Genomic DNA, 25,848 nt, shown 5'->3' with positions numbered 1-25,848 from the left:
GTAGACCTGCACTGTCCATTATGGTAGTCACTAGCGACATATGCTGTTGAGCAGTTGATATGCAGCTAGAAAAGAGAATTTTAAATTCTTATTTTAATTAAATTTTATATTTAAAATATGTTACTAGATTCACTTATTTGAAAACTGAAATGTTTGGAAAAACTTGGATACTTGCATCTACTTTCTCAACTGCAATTTTTACATGATGCAAACACAAAAGTATATGTGATGAAAATTTCATGTGCTAAGGGTGCCAGACCAAACAGAGTGGAATATCATAATAGATTGGACCAAATTCATTGACATGGGTGCACTGAATAGACAGTCTGGATTTAATATATTAGCTCATGGACCTGGGAATGGCTCTAACAGCTTACTTGCTTGGACTGAAACTCAGACTCAATGGGGGCCTACAGTAATGAGCTGATATTGCCAGAGCTTCCCCAGCAAAATGCAATAGAGTGAATCTAGAGATATGGGAACGTTGCACCAGATTTATCATGTGTGTACAGCCCCCATTCCCCATTCTATGTTGATGGAATGTTAAAGACTCTGTGTTCATAAAGATATTGATAAATAGATCAATAATTGGACCACCTCCATCCTTGGAAAGCTCTGTGGGTATTTTCCTTTATAAGCCGGGTATGACTGTAGAGGATACCATCATTGAGATGAATTACCTGATTTCACAGGGCACGAAGAGAACCCAGAGCAGCAGAAATCAAGTAGGTAGCACTTAATTTCCAGAGACAAGGTGGCACATAAACTGTCAAGGACAGTGGGAATGAAGCAGGAATCATAATGCTTTGGTCTGCAGAGATCTTTAGTATAACTGACCCCAGGCTAGTTGGTTCCTGGGAATGAAACAGACATGCAGCTTATTTAGAACAAGGGTCAAGAAACAGCTCCAAAAGTCCAGATAGCTAATTTTAGGCTTTGTGGTTCAAATGGTCTGTTTTGCTAAACTCAACTCTCTCATCGTAGTATGAAAGAAGCCTCAAACAATATGTAAACAAATGAATATGGTTATGTTCCTATAAGACTTTATTTACAAAAACAGGTGGAGGGCCAGATTTGGCCCAGTATCTGTAGTTCTGCGAATTGTGTACTAGAATTTTGCTTGGTATCTGTAACAAGAAGTCTCAAGTCTGGTAACCAGAAATATGACTTAAGCCACTACTGTGGAAAAACACAGCTCACTACCCAATTCCAAGACAGATCAACTCACAAACTTAGAACCCCTTCATCAAAGGAAAGACCCTGCACCATCATCACAATTTATAGTATAAATCTTCCTTCAAACTCTCCACAAAGGGACTTGCAGTCATTTACTAGAGTGACTATGCATTGGGGAAAAGGAAATACCCAGAATGGCTCTAAGATGACATTAATTACTGAGGATCCAAAATACCATTGTGGCCCTCCACCACTCAAAGTGGAGGCTTATGCTTGTCAGGTGATGGATCAAGTCTTAACTCCACTGAACTCTTACTGGACCCAGCTGAACTAAGGACCCACCCTGTGGTTATTTTCCCAGTTCCTGCATGTATAATTAGACTACAGATATTCTTGGCAATTAGCAGAATTCTCTTAAATTAGCTCTCACCCCTGGGGTGAGGACCACTATGGTAGGAAAAGCTAAATGGAGGATCCTAGGATTCCCCACCACCTGACATAATAATCCAGAAATAATACAACATTGCTGAAAGAACTGCAAAAATCAATGCCAACATCAAACTTGCCTAAGGGCAGAGAAATTGCGAGGAATTGGTCTTGAAATAAACCATAGGTATCAACAACAACCTGGAGACCAATTCTACAAACATAAACTGTAGTAGTTCTGCATGTTTTCTCTATGCTTTTTGTATGTATATGTTTCTTTACATGCATATATTTGCATATGCTAACCATCCACTTCTATATCCTTCTCATTTTAGTAATATGCAAGTTACAAGAAAACACTACAATTTAGTCTTTAGGTAGCAGAATATTCATGGGATTGTAACTAAATCTGAGGAGTACTTACTGTGGCCTGTGTCGGGGATAAAAATGACTCGACATAAATTTATAACTTCCTGAGAAAATGCAATTTTAAGTGCACTACATCATCTACATAAGACTTTCTAAATGATCTTTTGAAGCATTTAGATCAGAAGTTGGCAAACTACAGCTCACAGGCCTGTTTTTGTAAAGAAAGCTTTATCAGAACAAAGCCATACCCTTCTATTTACTAAGGCTTATGACTGCTTGTGCACTACAGAGGCAGAGCTGAGTAATTACAGACCTTCTGGCTGCAGAACATAGAGTACTTTCTACCTGGACCTTTTCGGAGTAAAAGTTTGCCAATCTCTGTACTGGACCCAATTACCAGTTTACAGGAATTACAAGAAATGAAAGAAATATTTAAGCTCACCTTGCAAATAAAATCACAAACATCAAAAAGCTTGAGTTTCTAAAAGAATATGTGATTCTTCCAAGTCAATTTTTGCAGAAACAATACCTCTGGTCTAGGTTAAAAAGACTAAAAAACACATACAATTATCATACATAAATCTTGATTGGCTCCCAGATCCAAAAATGTATTTTGGAACAATGTGCAGAACTTTAATTTTCACAGAGTAGATATTAGATGACATTAGTTTTAATTTCCTTGGGTGAAATAATAGCATGATGGTTTTAGTCCTTATCTTAAATAGATGTATTACCAAGTAATTAAATGGCAAGCATCATGTCTGCAACATATTTTCTACTGACTCTCAAAGAGTTAACCAAAATATGAAATTATCTAGAGAGAGAGCAAACATGCAAAATGCTAAAATGGGTGAATCTACTTCAATGGACACTCCTTTTATTAGTTATTTACATTTTCTTTAAGATTTTTCAAAAGAAAAATGTCGGGAAAATACCGTCAGTCCAAACATTCGGTTAATGGGAAATTTAATTATTCTAGAAGTAACGTAATGAAGCCTCCATTCCTTTCTCCTGGAGGCCGCTGTTCTGAAGCTCTGTGGAGATGTACAGACCTAGGAAATTCAGATGAAGAAACAGGTAATAGCCTTGTTTCTCTTTAGTAGAAAGACATGTTCTACTTACGTTCCTAATTGGAAACTAAAATATGCACCCATAGACATCTAAGAAATTATATTTCTACTTGAATGTAGTGTGTCAAAAAATAAGAAACCTGCAAAGACAAAGCCAAATTCTCAGATGAAATATTCTTTTGTATACATAAGGAAACGGGCCATTTTGAAGCAAGTTTCCCCGAGTGCTCACCAGAATATGCCTGAATCGCAAGATCCCTGATGAAGCAAGCACACGGGGGCCAAGTCAGGGTCACTCCAACAGCAGAAATTCTTTTCCTTCTAGAGAAAAATCACAAAGGTTGTTTTGGAGGCTTCTGAAGAGGGGTGCAGGATGGGCGGAAAGACCCCATGGAAGTGCCTTTCCCACATTTTCCGACCCTGGGTATCCGGGGACCTATGGCACCAGCCGGCTATCATGCAGCCTAGGTGGATGCGAACAGTGCAGGCCAGGCCTCTCTAAGCACGCCCCTCAGCGGCCCTCACCCAACCCGTCCTTTGATTCCTTCCCTTTTCCTCCCTCCCATTCGTGCGAACCTCACCAGAGCTCACAGAGGCTGGAACAGATGAACTTGATATTCTCATTGTTGCGCAGAGCCCCCAAGGGAAAAGAATGCAATGAACAAGTGACTTCATTTCCGCTTCCTGCTTTGATCCCGGAACATGCAAGTCTTCGGCATTCGAGTCATCAGGTAAGTTCCACCGTGTCAAACACAGAAATGGTAGATTTCTTCTGCATGGTTGTGGTTGGGCTGTGAGTCTGGTCATCGTGGGGGATGAGGAGAGGAAGAAGTGCATAAGCCAAGGCTGAAGCTGGAACCAGGTACGTGGGCTGGGCTACGGGTGGAGGGCGGGGCCCATACATGGAGGTAGGGGTGGAGGCAGGATGAGGCCCATCTCCTGTTTGGAACATGGATGTGGAAGGCTGGGGTTGGGCGTTAACCTTACAGCCTGCGCAAGAAAAGCTTTTCTGCTTTCCTCTCCCCACGTTCCTAGAGTCTTTACAATGATTTTCCCTTGTTGGTAATCCCGTAAATCTATGAAATATTCTGTCCTCCATTCAGTCAATCTCATTTGTAGGGCTTTATTTAGACACCAAGCCAAACTCATCATTGATTTTTTGCATTTGCAATATAATGACATTTTCTGTAAATCTTTTATTGTTCCGTTTCAAATATGTTTCTTTTTTTTAATTTTTGTGACATAGCACTGATACCTGGCATTGTTCGCTTATTCAGGAATGGTTCTAAAGTTTCTCCGGTAATCATGTTTGCTGTGGTTTTCAGTGGATGGCCTTTGTGATGTTAGTAAAGATCTTTTAAAATACTGATTTAGTAATACATTTTATCAAGAGTTCACGTGCATGATAAAATATGTTTTATGCATCTATTGAATTGATATATTTTGCTGTTAGTTTCATATTTTACTTACAAATCATTTAATTATACTGTAGCCAAAGAAATTGGCTTTTAAAAATATCTGGATTTCCTGCCTTGCCTTAAAAGGTTTCTTCAAACTCTAGATTACATACAGATTTCATAATTTTCCTCTTAAATGTATTATATTTAAAGAGACTTAGGTCCTTAATCCTTATGGAATACGTTTTGAAATGTGATATGGGGTAGTAGATCCAATTACTTTTTTTCCTCCAGAAACTATTGCTAATTGCTTTAGTACTGCTTGTTGTTAAACTGCTTTTGATCTACTGATTTGAATTTCCACCTTAAACAATAAATTCTGTTTCAGTTTCTAGACTCTTCTGTGCAAGTAATATATTTATGTCCATATCACACTCTGTTTATTATAGTGGTTTTATATAAATTTTAATATTTAGTGGTAAATATATAATGGTAGGTAATATTTATTACTATTTATTTATTTAGGTAATATTTATTTACTATTTAGGTAATATTTATTACAGTAATAGTTATTACTGACTGCTTTAGGTGCTCAGCTTGGGGTGCTTTATGAGTCAGCTGATAATGTGTGCAAACAGATGGGCTTACTATTGGAATCTGCATTTGAAGGAGCAAACACCCGTTTCAGCCTTTATAGACTGCTTTCACTAGATAAGGAATGTCTCCTGTCTGGTCCATGAGCTGATGGCTTTGCCTTTCAGATCATAGTCAAGTAGAGTTGGACAGTGGTCATGTGGCTACTGCCATGTCTGTAGTGGGGTCTATGGTTGGCAGCCCTGTTACCAGGGATATCAACCCTGTCTGGTCCCCTGAGAGGACAGGACTGCCTCCTCTTTATTAGTGAAGGTGTGAGGTGTGGGTTGTGAAAGTTGCTAGTTTCCATGTGAGAGTAGCCAATCTGGAAATAAAGCTGATAATCTGAATGGAAATCTTCACAGTATTTGAGCCCCTGTGTCACTCAGCTATGTTTAGATGAATCAGGAAATTCTCTTTATCACTTGCCTCCAAAGCAGACCTGTCAATGCAGCCTTATCTTTATGTGAGCTTGAACCATGAGATGATCATGCCCAATGAAAATCAACAAGGAGTGCCATAGCTCCTCCACCTTCTCAGCTCAAATGCTTATCAGTCAATTGTTGGCTCACACACATCTCTTGTGGTAGGTTGAATAATAGCCTCCCAAAGATGTTTGAACATGTGAATATGTTACCTTAGACGGCAAAAGGCATTTTGCAGATATCATTAAGTCAAGAATCTTGAGATGGAGGGATTATCCTGAATCTGGATGAGTTCAGTGTAATTAGAAGCATCCTTATAAGGGAGGCAGGAGAGCTGGAGAGAGTATTGAAGATGCCATACTGTTGACTTTAAAGATGGAGGCAGGGGCCACAAGCCAGTGGATGCAGGGCACCTCTAGAATTTGAAAAAAGGCAAGGAAACAGATTCTCCTCTAGAACCTCCAGAAGGAAAGCATCCCTGCTGACATGTTAGATTTATTACCTCCAGAATTCTAAAATAATAAGGTTGTATCATCTTAAATCACTAGACTTAGGGCAATTTGTTACAGGAGCAATAGGAAATTAATACATCTTTCTTTTAAAATCTGTCCATATCATTGCTGCTGGCTTAGGTCAGGTCTCCGTCACCTCTCCCCTGGACTATTTCAATAGCCTCCTAACTGTTCCCTCTGCTTCCAGTTTCTCCCACTCAGGGCAAACCTCAAATCCTCAAATTATACGTATGATAACATCATGACTCCGGTTCTCAATTGCTTATAACATCCTTAGTATATCAAATTAGACTCTCATTGGTCTGTCCTCCATCTGCGTGTCCCAACCTTATTTATAATACCTCAGCCATAAGTTCCATATGTCTTCCTGATGTATCTAACTCTTGAATATCACCCAAATATATTCTCTGGCTAATTTTCTGCTTATTATGTATTATTCAACCTCCAAGCATATTCTCCTTTTAGATGTTTTTCCTGAATACCAAATGTTGGCTAAGAGGTGGAAAAACTGGAACCTTCATGTGTTCCTGGTGGGAATGTAAAATGGGACAGCCACTTTTGGAAAATAGTTTGGCATTTTCTTAAAAAGTTAAGCATTAATTTACCTTTCAGCCCACTAATGGCACTGCAAAGTATCTCCCCAAGAGAAATGACAATGCGTGTCAACACAGACACAAGCCAAATGTTCATGGCAGCATTATTCATAATAACCTCAAACTTGAAATGTCCAAATGTCCATCAGCTGGTAATTGGATAAGGAAAATGTTGTATTTACCTACAATAGAATACTAGTCTGCAATTAAAAGGAACAAAATATTGATACTTACTTCCACATGGATGAGCCTCAAAAATGTATGCTTAGAAGAAGTCAGATACAAAAGACCACATATTGTATGATTCCATTTGTTTAAAATATGTAGAATGGCAAATTTAGAGGCAGACAGTGGTAGGTAGTTTCCTACACTTGAGGTGGGAGTAGCAATTAACTGCAAATGGATACAAGGTTAGGTTTGAGATGATAGACATATTCTAAAACTGCATTGTGGTAATAATTGCATAGTTATAAATTTAGTAAAATCTTTGAATTTACGTTATCGTGGGTGAATGCTATATATGTGAATTACACCTCAATAAAATGTTAAAAAAATCAATGTCTAAAGAGTTTTCCTGGAATTACTCAAGGTGAATTGAAAACTTTTACCTTTGTTTTCTGCAGGATTTATTACATATCAATATTATATTCCTCACCTCTCTGTATTGCAATAATTTGTATCTCTTTGGTCCCCTCCTCAATTTGTACACAGTAGACAATAAATGCACATTGGATTAAACTTAAAGCCTTCAAAGTGAATTGAAGCCACTTCAAATAAGTCTTTTGTCTCTAAAAAATTATGATTAATGACAATGGCTGCTTTGGAGGACAGCTGTACAGGGCAATGGAATTATGCAGGGATTTTTAAAAAATATTTTATTGGTAATATTTCAAATCCCTATAAAATATGAGTTTTGAAACAAATGTTATTAAATGCTCATGTTTTTAATACAATTGGGTGTTAATTACAGTAATAATAGGTAATATTAGCTGAATGTTTTCTAAGAGCCTGGCAATCTTGTAAGGCATTGTTCTTGACCCTGGCTTTTACATTGAGACTACTAAGAACTGTGTGTGTAGAGATTAGTATTTAGTTGGTTTTAGGCTCTGGCCAGGGCATCAGTACATTTCACAATATTCACTGGGAAGTACAGTAATCAACTAGGATTGAGAACCATGGGCTTTATGTTTTATTTAATTTAATTTGTTAAAACAACCTCATAAGGGAAGTTCAGTTATTTTCTCCATTTAACAAATGTGAAAACTCCCCAGGTGTTTGATATTTCCACCTCTGTTCTTTTTTCTTTTGCATTTCCCCCAAATTGACTCATAGTGTAAAATGAAGATGAAAGTTGCCTTCAGGGAGTTGATTTAAGGAGAACTGTATTTAAGGAGAATTTATTGAAGGATAATCCTTGTTTCAGTACAGACTGAAGTGAAGGGGCTATAAGAAGGCTGGGTTTCAGAGCTACTTTGGGGGCCTCCCATGGTCCTAAATTCTTCAGTTGGAAATGAGAGAGTTGGATTTGATGAGGACCCAGAACTTCAAGTGTTCAGGAATAGAAATAAATGCAACTACTTTACCAAGCCACTACAAAACAGAGATGAAACAACAACAAAAAATGCCATGTCAAACACCAGATGTTTCCCCAATTTTATGTAAGTTGATACATAATCCTGCATAAGATGAGAAATTGGAAGAAACTTTTTTAATATTATTTTTAAAATTGTGAAATATGTTGTACACTAATGCCATCTATGGGATCAATGACGGTGTATGATTTTGTGCATTCACCAAAACATGTTTAGCAACATTTGAAGTCTACCAGGCCAAGGTTAGGAGTTATATTTGAAAGGACTTTTTTATTAATGTTATGATAGATTACAACCTTGTGAGATTTCAGTTGTACATTTTTATTAGTCATGTTGTGGGTACACCACTTCCCCCTTTGTGCCCTCCCCCCACCCCCCCTCTTCCCAGGTAACCACCGATCAGATCTCCTTATCAATATACTAACTTCCACCTATGAGTGGAGTCATATAGAGTTCGTCTTTCTCTGACTGGCTTATTTCGCTTAACATAATACCCTCAAGGTCCATCCACGTTGTTGTGAATGGGCCAATTTTGTCTTTTTTTATGGCTGAGTAGTATTCCATAGTGTATATATACCACATCTTCTTTATCCAATCATCAGTTTCTGGGCATGTAGGTTGGTTCCACGTCTTGGCTATTGTAAATAATGCTGCGATGAACATAGGGGTGCAATGGACTCTTGAGATTTCTGATTTCAGGTTCTTAGGATAGATACCCAGTAATGGGATGGCTGGGTCATAGGGTATTTCTACTTTTAACTTTTTGAGGAATCTCCATACTGTTTTCCATAGTGGCTGTACCAGTTTGCATTCCCAACAACAGTGTATGAGGGTTCCTTTTTCTCCACAACCTCTCCAACATTTGTCGTTCTTGGTTTTGGATGTTTTTGCCAATCTAACGGGGGTAAGGTGATATCTTAGTGTAGTTTTGATTTGCATTTCCCTGATGATTAGCGATGATGAACATCTTTTCATGTGTCTATTGGCCATATTCATATCTTCTTTTGAGAAATGTCTGTTCATGTCCTCTGCCCATTTTTTGATCGGGTTGTTTGGTTTTTTGTTGTTAAGCCGTGTGAGTTCTTTGTATATTATGGAGATTAACCCTTTGTCGGATAAGTGGCTTGTAAATATTTTTTCCCAATTAGTGAGCTGTTTTTTTGTTTCAATCCTGTTTTCCCTTGCCTTGAAGAAGCTCTTTAGTCTGATGAAGTCCCATTTGTTTATTCTTTCTATTGTTTCCCTTAACTGAGGAGTTATAGTGTCCAAAAAGATTCTTTTGAAACTGATGTCAAAGAGTGTACTGGCTATATTCTCTTCCAAAAGACTTATTGTCTCAGGCCTAATCTTTAGGTCTTTGATCCATTTTGAGTTTATTTTGGTGTGTGGTGAAAAAGAATGGTCAATTTTCAATCTTTTGCATGTGGCTGTCCAGTTTTCCCAGCACCATTTGTTGAAGAGACTTTCTTTTCTCCATTGTAGGCCCTCAGCTCCTTTGTTGAAGATTAGCTGCCCATAGATGTGTGGTTTTATCTCTGGGCTTTCAATTCTGTTCCATTGATCTGTGGACCTGTTTTTGTACCAGTACCATGCTGTTTTGATCACTGTAGCTTTGTAGTATGTTTTGAAATCGGGGATTGTGATTCCGCTGGCTTTGTTTTTCTTGCTCAGGATTGCTTTAGCAAGTCGCAGTCTTTTGTTGCCCCATATGAATTTTAGGATTGTTTGTTCAATTTCTGTGAAGAATGTTCTTGGGATTCTGATTGGGATAGCATTGAATCTGTAGATTGCTTTAGGTAGTATGGACATTTTAACTATGTTTATTCTTCCAATCCATGTGCATGGAATGTCTTTCCATCTCTTTATGTCATCGTCAATTTCTTTCAAGAACGTCTTGTAGTTTTCATTGTACAGGTCCTTCACTTCCTTGGTTAAGTTTATCCCAAGGTATTTTATTCTTTTCGTTGCGATTGTGAATGGGATTGAGTTCTTGAGTTCTTTTTCTTTTAGTTCATTGTTAGTGTATAGAAATGCTACTGATTTATGCACGTTAATTTTATACCCTGCTACTTTGCTGTAGTTGTTGATTATTTCTAATAGTTTTTCTATGGATTCTTTGGGGTTTTCTATGTATAAGATCATGTCGTCTGCAAACAACGAGAGTTTTACTTCTTCGTTACCTATTTGGATTCCTTTTATTTCTTTTTCCTGCCGAATTGCTCTGGCCAGCACCTCCAGTACTATGTTGAATAGGAGTGGTGAAAGTGGGCACCCTTGTCTTGTTCCTGTCCTCAGAGGGATGGCTTTCAGTTTTTGTCCATTGAGTATGATGTTGGCTGTGGGTCTGTCATATATGGCCTTTATTATGTTGAGGTACTTTCCTTCTATACCCATTTTATTGAGGGTTTTTATCATAAATGGGTGTTGGATCTTGTTGAATGCTTTCTCTGCATCTATTGAGATGATCATGTGGCTTTTGTTTTTCATTTTGTTGATGTAGTGTATCACATTGATGGACTTGCAGATGTTGAACCATCCCTGTGTCCCTGGTATAAATCCCACTTGATCATGGTGTATAATCTTTTTGATGTATTGCTGTATTCGGTTTGCCAAAATTTTGTTGGGGATTTTTGCATCTATGTTCATCAGTGATATCGGCCTGTAGTTCTCCTTCTTTGTATTGTCCTTGTCAGGTTTGGGGATCAGAGTGATGTTGGCTTCATAGAATGTGTTAGGGAGTTCTCCATCTTTCTCAATTTTCTGGAACAGTTTGAGAAGAATAGGTATTAAGTCTTCTTTGAATGTTTGGTAGAATTCTCCAGAGAAGCCGTCTGGTCCTGGACTCTTATTTTGGGGGAGGTTTTTGATTACCGTTTCTATTTCCTTACTTGTGATTGGCCTATTCACATTCTCCATTTCTTCCTGATTCAGTTTGGGGAGATTGTAGGAGTCTAGGAATTTGTCCATTTCTTCCAGGTTGTTCAATTTGTTGGCATATAGTTTTTCATAGTATTCTCTTATGATTTCTTGTATTTCATTGGTATCTGTTGTGATTTCTCCTCTCTCATTCCTAATTTTATTTATTTACGATTTCTCTCTTCTTTTCTTGGTGAGTCTGGCTAAGGGTTTGTCAATTTTGTTAATTCTTTCAAAGAACCAACTCTTTGTTTCATTGATCCTTTCTATTGTCTTTTTTGTTTCAATATCGTTTATTTCTGCTCTTATTTTTATTATTTCCCTCCTTCTACTGACTCTGGGCTTTGTTTGTTCTTCTTTTTCTAGTTCTGTTAGGTGTCGTTTGAGGTTGCTTATGTGAGCTTTTTCTTGTTTAGTGAGGTGAGCCTGTATTGTGATGAATTTCCCTCTTAGGACTGCTTTTGCTGCATCCCAAATGATTTGGTATGTCGTGTTCTCATTTTCATTTGTCTCCAGATAAAATTTGATTTCTTCTTTAATTTCTTCAGTGATCCATTGTTTGTTGAGAAGCGTGTTGTTTAGTCTCCACATTTTTGCACCTTTCTCTGCTTTTTTCTTGTAGTTGATTTCTTGTTTCATAGCGTTATGATCAGAAAAGATGCTTGATATTATTTCAACTCTCTTGTATTTATTGATGTTTGCTTTGTTTCCCAAAATATGGTCAATCCTTGAGAATGTTCCATGTGCACTTGAGAAGAATGTGTAACCTGCTGTTTTTGGATGAAGTGTTCTATATATATCTATTAAGTCCATCTGGTCTAATTTTTCATTTAATTCTATTATTTCCTTGTTGATTTTCTGTCTGGATGTTCTGTCCATTGGTGTTAATGGTGTGTTGAGGTCCCCTACTATTATTGTATTGTTGTTGATGTGTTCTTTTAGTTCTATTAAGAGTAGCTTTACAAATGTTGGTGCTCCTGTGTTGGGTGCGTATATATTTATAAGTGTTATGTCTTCTTCGTGGAGAGTCCCTTTTATCATTATATACTGTCCCTCTTTGTGTTTCTTTATCTGTTTTGCTTTGAAATCTACCTTGTCTGATATTAGTATAGCGACACCTGCTTTCTTTTGTTCATTATTAGCTTGGAGTATTGTTCTCCATCCCTTCACTCTGAGTCTGTGTTTGTCTTTGGGGCTGAGGTGTGTTTCCTGGAGGCAGCATATTGTTGGGTCTTGTTCTTTGATCCATCCTGCCACTCTGTGTCTTTTGATTGGGGAGTTCAGTCCATTGACATTTAGAGTGATTATTGAGATGTGGGGGCCTACCACTACCATTTTGTGTCTTGTTTTCTGGTTTTCTTCAATTTCCTTTGTTTCTCGTCCCATGGTTTAATCTGTTCTGATGTAGAGCTGCTACTCTCTGTTGTTGTCCTTCTACTTATATCCTGTGCTCTTGGTTTTGGAGCCCCTTTCCTTTTTTGGATTTTTCAGGAATGAGGGTTTTCCTGAGGATTTCCTGAAGAGGAGGCTTTGTGGCAATGAACTCCCTTAATTTTTGTTTATCTGGGAAAGTTTTTATTTCTCCATCGTATTTGAAGGACATTTTCGCTGGGTAGAGAGTTCTCGGCTGTAGATTTTTGTCCTTCTGATTTTTCAATATATCATTCCACTCTCTTCTAGCCTGTAAAGTTTCTGCTGAGAAATCTGCTGATAGCCTGATGGGGGTTCCTTTGTAGGTTAGTTTCTTTTGCCTGGCTGTCCTTAGTATTTTCTCCTTGTCGTTGACTTTTGCTAGCTTCACTACTATATGCCGTGGAGTTGGTCTTCTTGCATTGATAAAGTTTGGAGATCTATTGGCTTCTGTCACCTGAAGATCCGTCTCTCTCACCAGATTTGGGAAGTTCTCAGCCATTATTTCTTTGAATAGGCTTTCTGCCCCTTTCTCCTTCTCTTCTCCCTCTGGTATATCTATAATCCTTTGGTTGCATCTCCTAATTGTGTCTGATAATTCTCGGAGAGTTTCTTCATTTCTTTTTAGTCTTGCTTCTCTCTCCTCCTCTGCCTGCAGCAATTCTATATTGCCATCTTCCAAATTGCTAATTCTTTCCTCCATATTATTGGCCCTACTGTTCTGAGCATCTAGATTTTTCTTAATCTCCTCTATTGTGTTCTTCATTTCCAATATTTCTGTTTGGTTCTTCTTTATCGTATCAAACTCTTTTGTGACATAGCTCCTGAACTCGTTGAGTTGTCGGTCAGAATTCTCTCTTAACTCATTGAGTATTTTAATGATGGCTGTTTTGAAGTCATCATCATTTAGGTTATATATCTCATTTTCTTTGGGATTGTTTTCTGTGTATTTGTTATTTTCTTTCTGTTCTGGAGATTTAATGTATTTTTTCATATTGCTTGATGCTTTTGATTTGTGCCTCGCATGAAGATAGAGTTTAGTTGCTCCTTTCACTTTTTTCAGCTGCTGCGGTGGGAAAGCCGCTGTTTGTACTGCACCAACCAGGAACCCTATCCACAGTTGCTAGCTGAGTCTGGGCCCCTCCTCGTAGTCACAGTGGTCCTTTGGATTCCCTCCTCTGCCATGGGGGCCGTCACAGGGGGGATTCAGGCTGCTGGTGCCTACTGTTGCAGCCCACCTAGACGTGCTCCCTCCTTGGGGTCTGCAACAGTGTTATGGGCTTTTCCAGCGGCTAGGGGTGGGATCACTTATATTTGTTGCTCCATTGCTGTCGGCACCCACAAAATCTCACTTGTCCACTATGGGTCGCAGGAGAGCTATTGGCATCTTCTACAGTCTGTGGTTAGTTCACCTAGCTATGCTGCTTTTGTCCCGGGGTCTTCCAGCCTTGTGGCTGCTGGCTGGGTGCTTTCTACTAGTGCTGTGCAGAGGCTTTCCCTGAGGCTGCTGTGAGCCTGTAGGGTTTTCCCCTAGGCTACGGAGCTGGGTCGCTGGAACTCCCCCCAGCCCCAGTCCTGTTCCCCAGGAACTCAGGGAGCCCTTTGCCCTGCCTTGGGCGGATAGCCGGACATCCTGATTTCAGTGGTAGCTGGTCAGCTGCTACCCTGCCTAATATTCTCCTCTCTGGGACCCTCCCGGTATTGTGGATGCTGGGCGTGGCCCCTCCGCTAATAGCAGACAGAGAGTTTTGTCTGCTGCCTGGGCATAACTCTGGAGCTTCCCCTCTGGGGCTCGGAGCGGGCCTCTGGAGCTTCACCCAGCCCCAGTTCTCTCCAAGATCTCCAGCAATCCCTAGCCCCACGGGGCGGGCAATGGCAGCTGTAGGTCACTTCACCCTCTGGGATTCTCTCCAGGACTTTCCCGGAATTGAATGCTGGGAGTGGCCCCTCTGCTAATGGCAGACAGAGAGTTTTGTCTGCTGCCTGGGCAGAACTCTGGAGCCACCCCTCCAGGGCGCAGAGCCGGCCTCTGGAGCTTCCCCCAGCCCCAGTCCTCTCCGAGATCTCCTGCAATCCCTAGCCCCACGGGGCAGGCAACGGCAGCTGGAGGTCGCCCCATCCTCTGGGATTCTCTCCGGGACTTTCCCGGAGTTGAATGCTGGGCGTGGCCCCTCCGCTAAAGGCAGACAGAGAGTTCCGTCTGTCGCCCGGGCAGAACTCTGGAGCTTCCCCTCTGGGGCGCAGAGCCGGCCTCTGGAGCTTCCCCCAGCCCCAGTCCTCTCCGAGATCTCCGGCAATCCCTAGTCCCACGGGGCGGGCAACAGCAGCTGGGGGTCGCCCCGCCCTCTGGGATTCTCTCTGGGACTTTCCCGGAGCTGTGAATGCTGGGCGTGGCCCCTCTGCTAATGGCAGACAGAGAGTTTTGTCTGCTGCCCGGGGTGAACTCCGGAGCTTCCTCTCCAGGGCGTGGAGTCAGCCTTTGGAGCTTCACCCAGCCCCAGTCCGCTCGGAGATCTCTGGCAATCCCTAGCCCCACCATGCCAGCAGTGGCAGCCAGGAGACCTCCATACCCTCAGTGACTCTCTCTGGGACCCTCCTGGTGCCACGAACACCAGGCAGGATCTCCCCGCCAATGACGGGGAGAGACTCTCCCTGCAGGCCCAGGTGTGCAACTCCAAAGTTTTCCTCTGCGTTTAGGAGTAATTGCGGGGGGTTTGGGTAGGGTTCTGGTCACCTGTTTCCACCGTCTCTCTTCTGTTGTGTGCTCGCTCCTGCCCTAGATGTGTGTTGATCTTCTGGGGGCGTCCGTTGGAAGAAAGCTGCTTGCGGGTACTAGGCTGTTCGGTCGGGGTCAGAGAGTTTTCACCTATTTCCACATCCTCCCGGAGGAAAGTCCGTCCGCCTTCCAATGTATAGTCGCGTGGGTCTCTTAGACGTCCTGAGATGCTGTCTGGATATCCTTTGTTAAGTGATGAGTGTCCAAATAATTGTAGACTCGAAGGGAGAGAGACAAAGAGGACTACTCACGGCGCCATTTTGGATCCCCTCCTCCTGAAAACACTTTTAAAAGACAACAAAAATGTTTGATTGAGTATGTATTTCCATGGAGGTGAGAAGTCAGAAAATGAAAGGATGATGAAAACCCAGAAAGATAACTGGTACATTAAAAGGAAAGGCTTTTTGATCATGAACATTTGACTTTAATTTAGAAACCAGATAATGTAGTTCTAGCAATTATGCAGTTTATCAGTATTCCAAATAAAGGGCATTTCTTGCACCATATCTGAATAAAATAAATCTGCTTCCAAGCGTCATTTAATTAGGAGGGTTTTTTTTTTCCTCCTGGAAGGGGAAGGATATTTCTTATTCAATGTATTTCCTTAAAAGAGTAGGCTTCTATGGTGTTCATGGATTTGTTATCTCTAAATGCCCTTGTTCCTATAACATTCTTCATGGGAGAGTCTCTAAAGTAAGTGTGTATAGAAAAGATGAGTAACACTCAAACCTTTGAGGAAGAATTCTAAGCAAATTGGATTTGAGAAATATTGCAAAGATATTGTGGTGTATGACTTCACAAGTGAATTGCTTAAATCTATAATATGGACAGAACACTGGGTGTCCATCTACTTGTTTCATTTTTTCCAACCCTCTTTTCCTGTCGAAAGGTGTCCAAACTACATAGAGCTGCAGAATCTAACATGATTCTCAGAATTTTTTCTCATGGACCTCTCAGATGATCCAGAATGCCTGTGCTCTCGGCTCTGTTCTCCTCCATGTACCTGCTCACCACGTTGGGGAACCTGCTCAACATTCTCGCCATCAGCTCTGACTCTGTCCTCCCCACCCCCATGTACTTCTTCCCCTTCAACTTGTCCTTGGCTGGTGTTGGTTTCACTTCCAACACAATCTCAAAGATGATTTTGGATATTCACACTCACAGAAGAGTCATCTTTCATGTGGATGGCCTGACTCAAATGTCTTTTTTTATGCTTTTTGTATTTTTGGATAGTCTCCTCCTGACGGTGATGGCACGCGGCTGATTTGTGGCCATCTGTCACCCCCGTACTCTTCCGTCATCATGAAGCCAAGCGTCTGTGACTTGTTGATTTTTTTGTCATTTTTAATTAGCCTTTTGGTCTCCCAGATGCACAATTTGATGTCTTACAACTTACCTACTTCAAGGCTATGGAAAGTTCTCATTTCTTCTGCGAGTCTTCTCAAATACTCAACCTTGCCTGTTCTGACACCTCCAGCAATAACATAGTCAAGTATTTTTTGGCACCATCTCTGGGTTTCTTCCTATCATAGGGATCCCTTTCACTTACTATAAAATTGTTTCCTCCATTCTGAAGGGCCCTCTCATCAGGTGGGAAGCACGCCGACTTCTCCACCTGTGGCTCTCACCTATCAACTGTCTGCTTATTTTATGAAACAGGCATTGGAGTTTACCTCAGTTTCGCTGTTTCACTTTCTCTCAGGATTGATGCAATGGCCTCAATGATGTACACTGTGGTCACTCCCATGCTGAACCCCCTCATCTACAGTCTAAGGAACAGAGACATCAAAAGAGCCATGAAGGTTCCTCAGCAAAACAATGTAATATCAGTACCTGTGCCATCCATTTGGAGTGAAAGTTGGGAAATGCAGCACAACTAAACATCTAGACCTGCAAATCCTAACTCTCTCATCACATTGTATTGTAGCTCTCCTGGCTTTCACTTCTCTCCTTTTGTAATATCTGAATAATTGGTGGTTTTGGGTGACTTTAGGGGACTGTATTTTGAGACTCTTTTTCATATCATAATCACTACATGACTAAATTCTGTTTATATCTATGGAGCCTCTGTAGTTTATCTTTGATGACCCAGGCATCCCAGAAAGATAAACAACTCTCTTTTTATGTTTAAAAGTTACATCTTTCCCAAAGCTCTCGTGTATTTTCCATAAAGTTTTCTCATTTATCAAATACGTCTATGCATGTTATGTGTGAGGATGCATGTCGCTGGTTCCCAACCTTGGCTTTTATTGAAATCATCTGGGAAGCTTAAAAATACTGATAACTGAGTCTTGCCACCAAAGATTCTGATTTAATTAGACTGGGATGTGGCCTGAGCATGAGGATTTTTTAAAACCCCTAGGTGGTTCAGGTATGCAGCCAATAGTGGGAATTATTTTTTTTTATTGTAATAACATTAAACAAATTTCAGGTGTACGTTGTAATATATTTTGATTTCTGAGTAGACTACATCGTCTTCACTACCCAAAGACTAATTACAATCCATCACTGCACACATGTGCCTAATCATCCTTTTCATCCTCCTCTCTCTCCTCTTTCCCCTCTGGTAACCTCTGATCCAATCTCTGTCTCTATGTGTTTGTTGTTGTTTTTATCTTGTATTTATCAGTGAGAGAATATGGTATTTGACTTTCTCCCTCTGACTTATTTCACTTAGCATAATACCCTCAAGGTCCATCCATGTTGTCATAAATGGCCAGATTTTGTCATTTTTAAAGGCTGAGTAGTATTCCGTTTTGTATACATACCACATCTTCTTTATCCATTCATCCCTTGATGGGCACCTAGGTTGCGTCCAAGTCTTGGCTGTTGTGTATAATGCTATGATGAACATAGGGGTGCATGTATCTTTATGCATTCGTGTTTTCATGTTCTTTGGATAAATACCCAGCAGTGGAATACCTGGATCAAATGGTAGATCTATTCTTAATTTTTTGAGGAATCTCCATACTGTTTTCAATAGTGATTTGCCAGTTTTCACTCCCACCAGCAGTGTAGAAGGGTTCTCTTCTCTCCACTCCTCTCCTGCATTTACTGTTTCCTGTCTTGTTAAATAACCATTCTGACTGGAGTGAGGTGATATCTCATTATAGTTTTGATTTGCATTTCCCTGATAGTTAATGATGCTGAACATCTTTTCATGTGCCTGTTGGCCATCAGTATGCATTCTCTCAAGAAGCGTCTTTTCAGATCTTTTGCCATTTTTTTAATTGGGTTGTTAGTTTTTTTTGCTGTTGAAGTGTATGAGTTCTTTGTATATTTTGGATATTAGCCCCTTATCAGATATATGGTTTGCAAACGTCTTCTCCAAATTGTTAGGTCATCTTTTCATTTTGTTGGTGGTTTCTTTTGCTGTGCAGAAGCTTTTTAGTTTGATGTAGTCCCATTTGTTTATTTTTTCTATTGTTTCTGTTGCCCGATCAGACATGGTACTTAAAAATATGCTGCTAAGACCAATGTCAAAGAGCATACTGTGTATGTTTTCTTCTTGAAGTTTAACGGTTCCAGGTCTTACATTCAAGTCTTTAATAAATTTTGAGTTAATTTTTGTGTATGGTGTCAGAAAAAGGTCTACTTTCATTCTTTTGCATGTGGCTGTCCAGTTTTCCCAGCACCACTTATTGAAGAGACTCTCCTTTCTCTATTGTATGCTCTTGGCTCCCTTGTTCAAAATTATCTCTCCATATATGTGTGAGTTTCTTTCTGGACTCTCAATTGTATTCCATTGATCAGTGTGTCTGTTTTTGTGCCAGTATCACAGTTTTGGTTACTATAGCTTTGTAGTATATTTTGAAATCAGGGAGTGTGATACCTCCAGGTCTGTTCTATTTTCACAGGAATCCTTTGGCTATTCGGGGTCTTTTGCTGTTCCATATAAATTTTAGGATTCTTTGTTCTATTTCTGTGAAAAATTCTGTTGGAACTTTGATGGGAATTGCATTGAATCTGTAGATTGCTTTAGGAAGTATGGACACTTTAACTATGTTAATTCCTCCAATATAAGTGCACGGAATATCTTTCCACTTCTTTGTGTCTTCTTCAATTTCTTTCAACAATGTTTTATAGTTTTCATTGTACAGATCTTTCACCTCTGGTTAATTTTATTCCTAGATATTTTATTCTTTCGTTGCAATTTTAAGTGGGAGTGGAATTACTGATCTAAGCCAAATATTTCATTTAAAGTTGACCTGTGTGTCTTGGGTCCTATCAGCTCATGGGCAAATACCAAAGATCCTAAAGAGTTCCAAAAAGGAAAATATGAAAAATCTACTGTAGCATTAGGCAATAAGTTTCCCCCATTATTCCTCATACTGTTTCTTCAAATATTTTCTCTCTCTGTACTCCATACAGCTGGTTTACGAACCTGTTGTCACTCTGCTCCAAACTTACACTTCTGTACTTTGCTTTGTGGTGCTGGGTTGGAGCTCTTGAAATCACTGCTCTATTTCCCATCTTGTGTTCACTTTACGTACTTTCAATACTGATCAGTAAAAGTCACCCTGCCTTAAAAGCTCAACGTTTCTCTTTACACCCCTCAAGCCCTTGGTGTTGTAGCTTCTTCCCTCATTTATGATTACTGTATTACCACTTCATCTTTTTTTTTTGCTTCTCAGTCCTTCAATAGCAACTTAAGTAATTCCCTATATTAAATTCTCTTCATTAAAATGACTAATTGATTTCTGTATTCTTGAATGAACCCTGACTGATATTGTAACATTGGGTATAAAGATATGTTATGAGATGTCTGCATTTGAAAGATTGCAAAATATGTCCAGGTAAATATTGTTTCTCGGCCGTGGATATACAACTGGAAAATAGGTACTGATATCATATTTCCGGTTGCTAGGTGGCTTTAATGGTGATTGAGGATCATTAAGTCACTCAAGTCATCACAATAAATTTATCTTCTTTTACATTATTCAAGGACTGCAAAGCACCATGTTGTCAGAAAGATGGAGCTATTTCCAGTAACAGCCTGATTAAGACTGCACTTTATTGTTATGTCTTTTGTCATGATAACTCATGGGCTCCTTTTGAGTTCTACCAGATGGGTTTCCATCCTTCCCTAGAGATGTCACACATCCTTTTTGTGGTAGCAATCTTAATTCTCTGAAAAGATGTCCATAACTAGCTTAATTTCCTTTGCCTTTATGGAAAATCACCTACCAACTACATTGATGAGAAACTTTAAGGTTAGAGAAAAGAATGCACTTTGAATTCAATTCCTGCCAGTTAGTGGGAAGAGATTTCATGCAATAAAAATTACTAAAATGTTATCTTTGCATTTCTGTGTATACACACCTAAATGATAGACAAAAAACCTTGGTAAGTGCTAAAGTCATGTTGATTTTTGTGTGTGTGTGTTAATTTCAAGTTTATGTTTTGTTAAATTTACTGCCTCCTGTTTTCATATCACATCATCTTAAAATTCACAAAGACAAATTGATACAGGAAATTTTAAATCTGAAAATATAGTAGAAAGTACACACCTGAGTACTAACCCTTGATTTTCTACGTGTGTGAAATACCTTTCTGTAATGTTCACAATTATTAAAATAGGAGTAAATACACTTGTATCACAAGATTGGGTTGAATTTAAATGATAAAAAGAATGTTAAAATTATTTAATTTTAAAATTTTCCCAGATGACTAGTAAATAGGATCTTAGACTTACATTTCAATTTGTCATACAGGGCATCATTTCCTGACTGAACCATTTTGTGTCCTCTTTTCTGGCTCTTATATCACTCCATTAGTACTTCTGGAACAGTGGTGAGCAAGGTATCAGACAATTTTCTGGGGGTAGATTCACTTTGTTTTTTTGTTTGTTTAGTTTTTCAGTTTTTTCCAGCATTAATGAGACATAATTGACAGATAACATTGTGTAAGTTGAAGATGTGTAATATGATGTTTGATAAACATATATATTTTGAAATGTTTACCAAAATAAGATTAGTTGACCTTATCTGTTACCTCACATAACTACCATTTTGTTGTTGATGTTATGGTGAGAACATTAATGCTACTCTCATAGAAACTTTGAAGTACAACACAGTATAGTTAACTATAGTCACCATGATGTACGTTACATCCCTGGAACTTTTTCATCTTATAACTGAAAGTTTGTACCCTTTGATCAACAACACCCAAATTTCCACCACTCCTCAGCCCCTGGCAACCACCAATGTACTCTCTGCTTCTATGAGTTAAATGTTTTTAGATTCCATATATAAGGGAGATTGTCCAATATTTGTCTTTCTCTATCTGACTTATTTCACTTATCAAAATGCTCTCAAGGTCAATCCATATCAAAGCAAATGGCAGGATATCTTTATCATGGCTGAATAACGTTCCTCTGTGTGTGTGTGTGTGTGTGTGTGTATCCATGACCTGAATCTTCAAGTGCTTAGAGCACAAAAGCCTTATAGAGGATGAAGCCTGTGTGGTGGGCAGTATCTGAGATGCTCCCAATGATCCTTAACTCCTTGTTTTCTTGCCCTTGTATATTTCCTTCACATTAAGTGTAAGATGGACATGATGACTCACTTTTGACAATGAGAATGTGGAAGAAATGTTGGGAAGTCACTTCTGGGAATAGAGTGAAATAAATCTATTTTTCTTTTTTCTGCCTCTCTCTTGCTCTCTGTTGCTCATATTGATGGAACCCAACTGCCATGTTTTGAACTGCCTCATAAAGAGGTTCATGTGTCAAGGAACTGAGGGAATTCTCTCACCAATAGCCTGAAAATACATAAATCCTACCAACAGCCTATGAGTGAACTTGAAATGGTCCTCAGTCAGTCAAGCCTTGGAATGACTGAACCTCTAGCCAATACCTTGATTACAGTCTTCTCTGAGGTCCTCTGAAGTTTTTATGTAAAGTATCAGTTGCCAAATAAATATGTAAAAATCAGTAGCTTTGTAATATGTCAATTTAGTTCAATTAGATAAAACATTTACCATTGAAGTCTCATTCAAATTACCAAAAAAGAAAAATTCCTGAAAATCTCCAACAAATAAAGTGCTAACCCAAACAAGAGCTAAGGAAAGAAAAATAACAATTTATCCTGAGAGACAAATATTAATTGAGAAAATGGAAATAGTATTGATACGGGGACGGCTAGCCAAAGAGTTGAAAGAAAGATTTCTTGGACTCTCAAGGTCTAGCAGTAGTGCTCTTTTATTTAGAGAATAGTGTGGAATAGCATAGGGATAGGACCCATGGGCAGTAAAGAGCTGCTGCTGCATGGGGACAGGACCCATGGGCAGTCAGAGCTGCTGCTGCCCTGAGTTGAGAGTTAGGGCTAAATTTATAAGGCACGGGTACGTGACTTATTTTTACTGGAAAAAGAAAAGATGATGTAAAAAGTCATTAAATGATTTCAGTGCAGATGGGGTCTGGTTATCATGTGGTCGTATAACTTTAGATATGAATCTGGTCATATAGATCGGCATGTAGGCAAGGATGCCCTGGGCTTCTCTCCCTGGGGCAGCCCTAATTCACACCATAAAAATCCATCGGGTTATATAGATCGGCATGTAGGCCAGGTCACCCTGGGCTTCTCTACTTGGGGCAGCCTTAATCCACATCAGTATCACATTCTTGTTATAGACGACCTAATTCTGCATAGACTTCATGATTAATACAATGATTTACATATATCAAAATCACACAATGAACTGTTAAATTGGAAAGAAGTCTGAATTTTATGTTAAAATTCTGCAACTTGGAAGTACAAAGCAGGAGTACAGGTGAACTTCCTCCTGAGGAGAGCAAGGACCTAGATCTTTCCAAGGACATTCACTTGTCTCTTATTCCTCTTCTATTAATACTAGCAAGTCTTTGGAGAATGGGATAACATGGCCCAACTGACTAATTATGAGCTTTGTGCATTGAGCACCCAAGGTCATACATGTGTAAATAAATGGTCATACAATTGTAAATGAAAAAATAAAGGACTCCGGGCTTTAGTTTGCTAGTTCTATTATCATGCCACTGTGCCTGTGTCTCCTTCCTTCATGGCATCTGTATCAGAAAGGCTCAACCTGAATCTGTCTTCCTGCCAGTCCTGAGGAGGGACCCTGAGCCTTCATCACACACCAGGCAGGAGAGGGCAGTGAATCCATACTCCTAGGTCATGAGCCAGCAGAGATACAGCACAGACCAGTGAGCACCCGAGGAGATGGTGGATGGAGGAGGGACTATGGAGAATCTTGTTTCCTCATTATCAAGACAAGGAAGACAATGGAGATAGCCAGATGGGAGGGCATCACTATGCAAAGTTTCAGCTCAGAGGCCAATGATGTTTATGTTCATTTTTCTGTTGGGGATTTCAGAACTCTCATTCAGAATTCTGCTCTTCTCCACCTTTTCTAGTTTCCTTAGGCATCATCCACACCCGACCAGGAAATGGATCTCTCCAAACCATCCCCTAAGCACTCCAAAATGATCATGAATGTGATGATTATGATCACGATGGGGATGAGGCATAATTATAATAACATGAAACTATTGAGAGTTTGGTTTGACAGGCTCTGAGCTACGTGCTGTTCAGCTTTTAAATTTTTATCTGCATAATCCCCGCAAGATACAGGTGAATACATTATCATAATTTTACAGTTGAGGAAAGGAGTATGATGTTTTCACTTAATTTGTACCAGGTCCTGGGGTAAAAAGGGATGAAGTCAAGTTTGGCTCTGAGCAGTGAGACTCTATTCACAGGGCACAGGACAGCGCCTTTCCCTACAAGTTGGTTTCATGTGGCTGTTGAGCCCTTGAAACGTGGCTAGTCTAAACTGAGATGTGCTGTTAGTATAAAATACTAGACTTTGAAGATGCACAAAAAAGAATGTAAAATATCTCAATTTTGTATATGGTGTAATTACAATATTTTTGGTATAGTTGGCTAAATAAAGTGTTAAAGTTAAAAAAACGAAAACCAACCTACTCAACCTTCCCTTTCTCTTCCCAGGTAGCTCCAGGCAGAATGTTCACAGGGAAATGACTGAGTTTCATGCCTTTCTAGTTCCCCAGAACCTACACTGTGGTTGGCACTGCATAGGCAACCAAAACAAAATATATATGTGTATAAAAATCTTTGTGAATTATTGATCACCCTTCATTGGTTCACAGGAAAAGAGTAGTCAAAATGCTTCCACACACTGGGGGCTTTCCTACCGGGGCTTTCAGACCTTGCAGGGATGTCCTGTGTGACTAAAGAAATAAATGAGATTGGTCGTTTCTCTCCAGGCACTCTTCCCAGAGTGATAAATTAGTTGAACCTGAAAATGGGTCATGGGGACCTCCAAATTGTAGCCAAGTCAGACAGAAGTTGGGACCTACTACTTATGATTGGCACCTGAAGCAGGAGCTTGTGGGGCTGAGGAGTCATGGGACTGAGCCCTTAACCTGTGGGATCTGACAGTCCAGGCAGATAGTGGCAGAATTGAATTAAATTGTGGGACACTCAGCTGATGTCATGGAGAATTGCTTGATGAGGGAAATGCCCCCATATTTGGTGACCAGAAGTGTCAGAAGTGAAGGGTTTTGTGTGAAAGTAAAGGAGACATAACAGGAGGTGAAAACCTGGGTAGGTTTTTCCTACATAATGCCGAACACTTATTGTGATTTTAATTTAGTCAAAATGTTCATGTCCACTATTGGATCTCTGATGGCAATGCATGCTATTGCGGTGGGGAATTTGAGCAAGACAATAGTTCCAATGCTGAAGGTGAGGGATGCTGTTTCTCCTCTATTTTTATAGAGGAGAACTTCCCTAAGATTATAGAGAGTACTTTCTTTAAATTTAGTAGGATCTCCAGCTATTACTGTAATTTGAGTCCCAGTACTGATTGAGAACATGAAGGTTTGCCAATTGATGCATTTCAGCACATAGTAAAGTGAATTCAGAACCTAAGTTGAAGAGATGCAAAAGCTAATTGATGCCTTTTTTGTTGTTGTTCTATAAATTCTTCTATTAAATTTTGGACTTTCATTGAGTCAAATGGTAGACTTCTGTTTCAGTTTTTGTTTCCTCTCTTACATCTGGGTTTCTTTCTTTTTACTTTTTATTTATTTTATCACTGGGTAGACTTCAAGTGAGATCCTCTCTACCCTCCTCATACTTATAAATTTCTTTCTCCAGAGAGCCTCAAATCAGTATCTTCAGTGTAGGGACCTCCTCCAAGATATTGGGTGTTTTATAGGGTTTATATACCATATGCTTAAATCAGGTTTGAATAAAGCCTTCCACTGTGCTACAGGGGTGCCATGGGTGTTTCTCATATAATCCTGAGGATCTGGATCTTTGTTGCAACAAAGGCATGGGGCAACAGTAGCAGCAGAGATATTAAAACGTCCTGGTCTGTTTTTAGAAGTTCACACCTCAGCATGACATCAATGGCTGCTTTTCTTCTTGTTCTTCCTCTCCTTTTCTTCTTCCTCTCCTTCCTCTCCTCCTCCTCTTTCTTCTTCTTCTTCCTCCTCTTCTTTTTTCTTCCTCTTTCTCTTTCACTTCCTCCTCCTCCTCCTT

General features: G+C 39.6%; 1 pseudogene; it reads left to right on the top strand.

The window, feature by feature from the left end:
* Positions 1–3,743: 3,743 nt before the first annotated feature.
* The window catches only part of LOC106823673 (olfactory receptor 7E24-like), a 51,513-nt pseudogene continuing 29,408 nt past the window's right edge, over positions 3,744–25,848 (top strand).

The sequence above is a fragment of the Equus asinus genome, chromosome 20 (genome assembly GCF_041296235.1).
Source record: "Equus asinus isolate D_3611 breed Donkey chromosome 20, EquAss-T2T_v2, whole genome shotgun sequence".
In the NCBI taxonomy this organism is placed as follows: domain Eukaryota; kingdom Metazoa; phylum Chordata; class Mammalia; order Perissodactyla; family Equidae; genus Equus; species Equus asinus.
The sequence above is the reverse complement of the archived record's forward strand: the minus strand, read 5'-3'. Positions and strand labels throughout refer to the sequence as shown.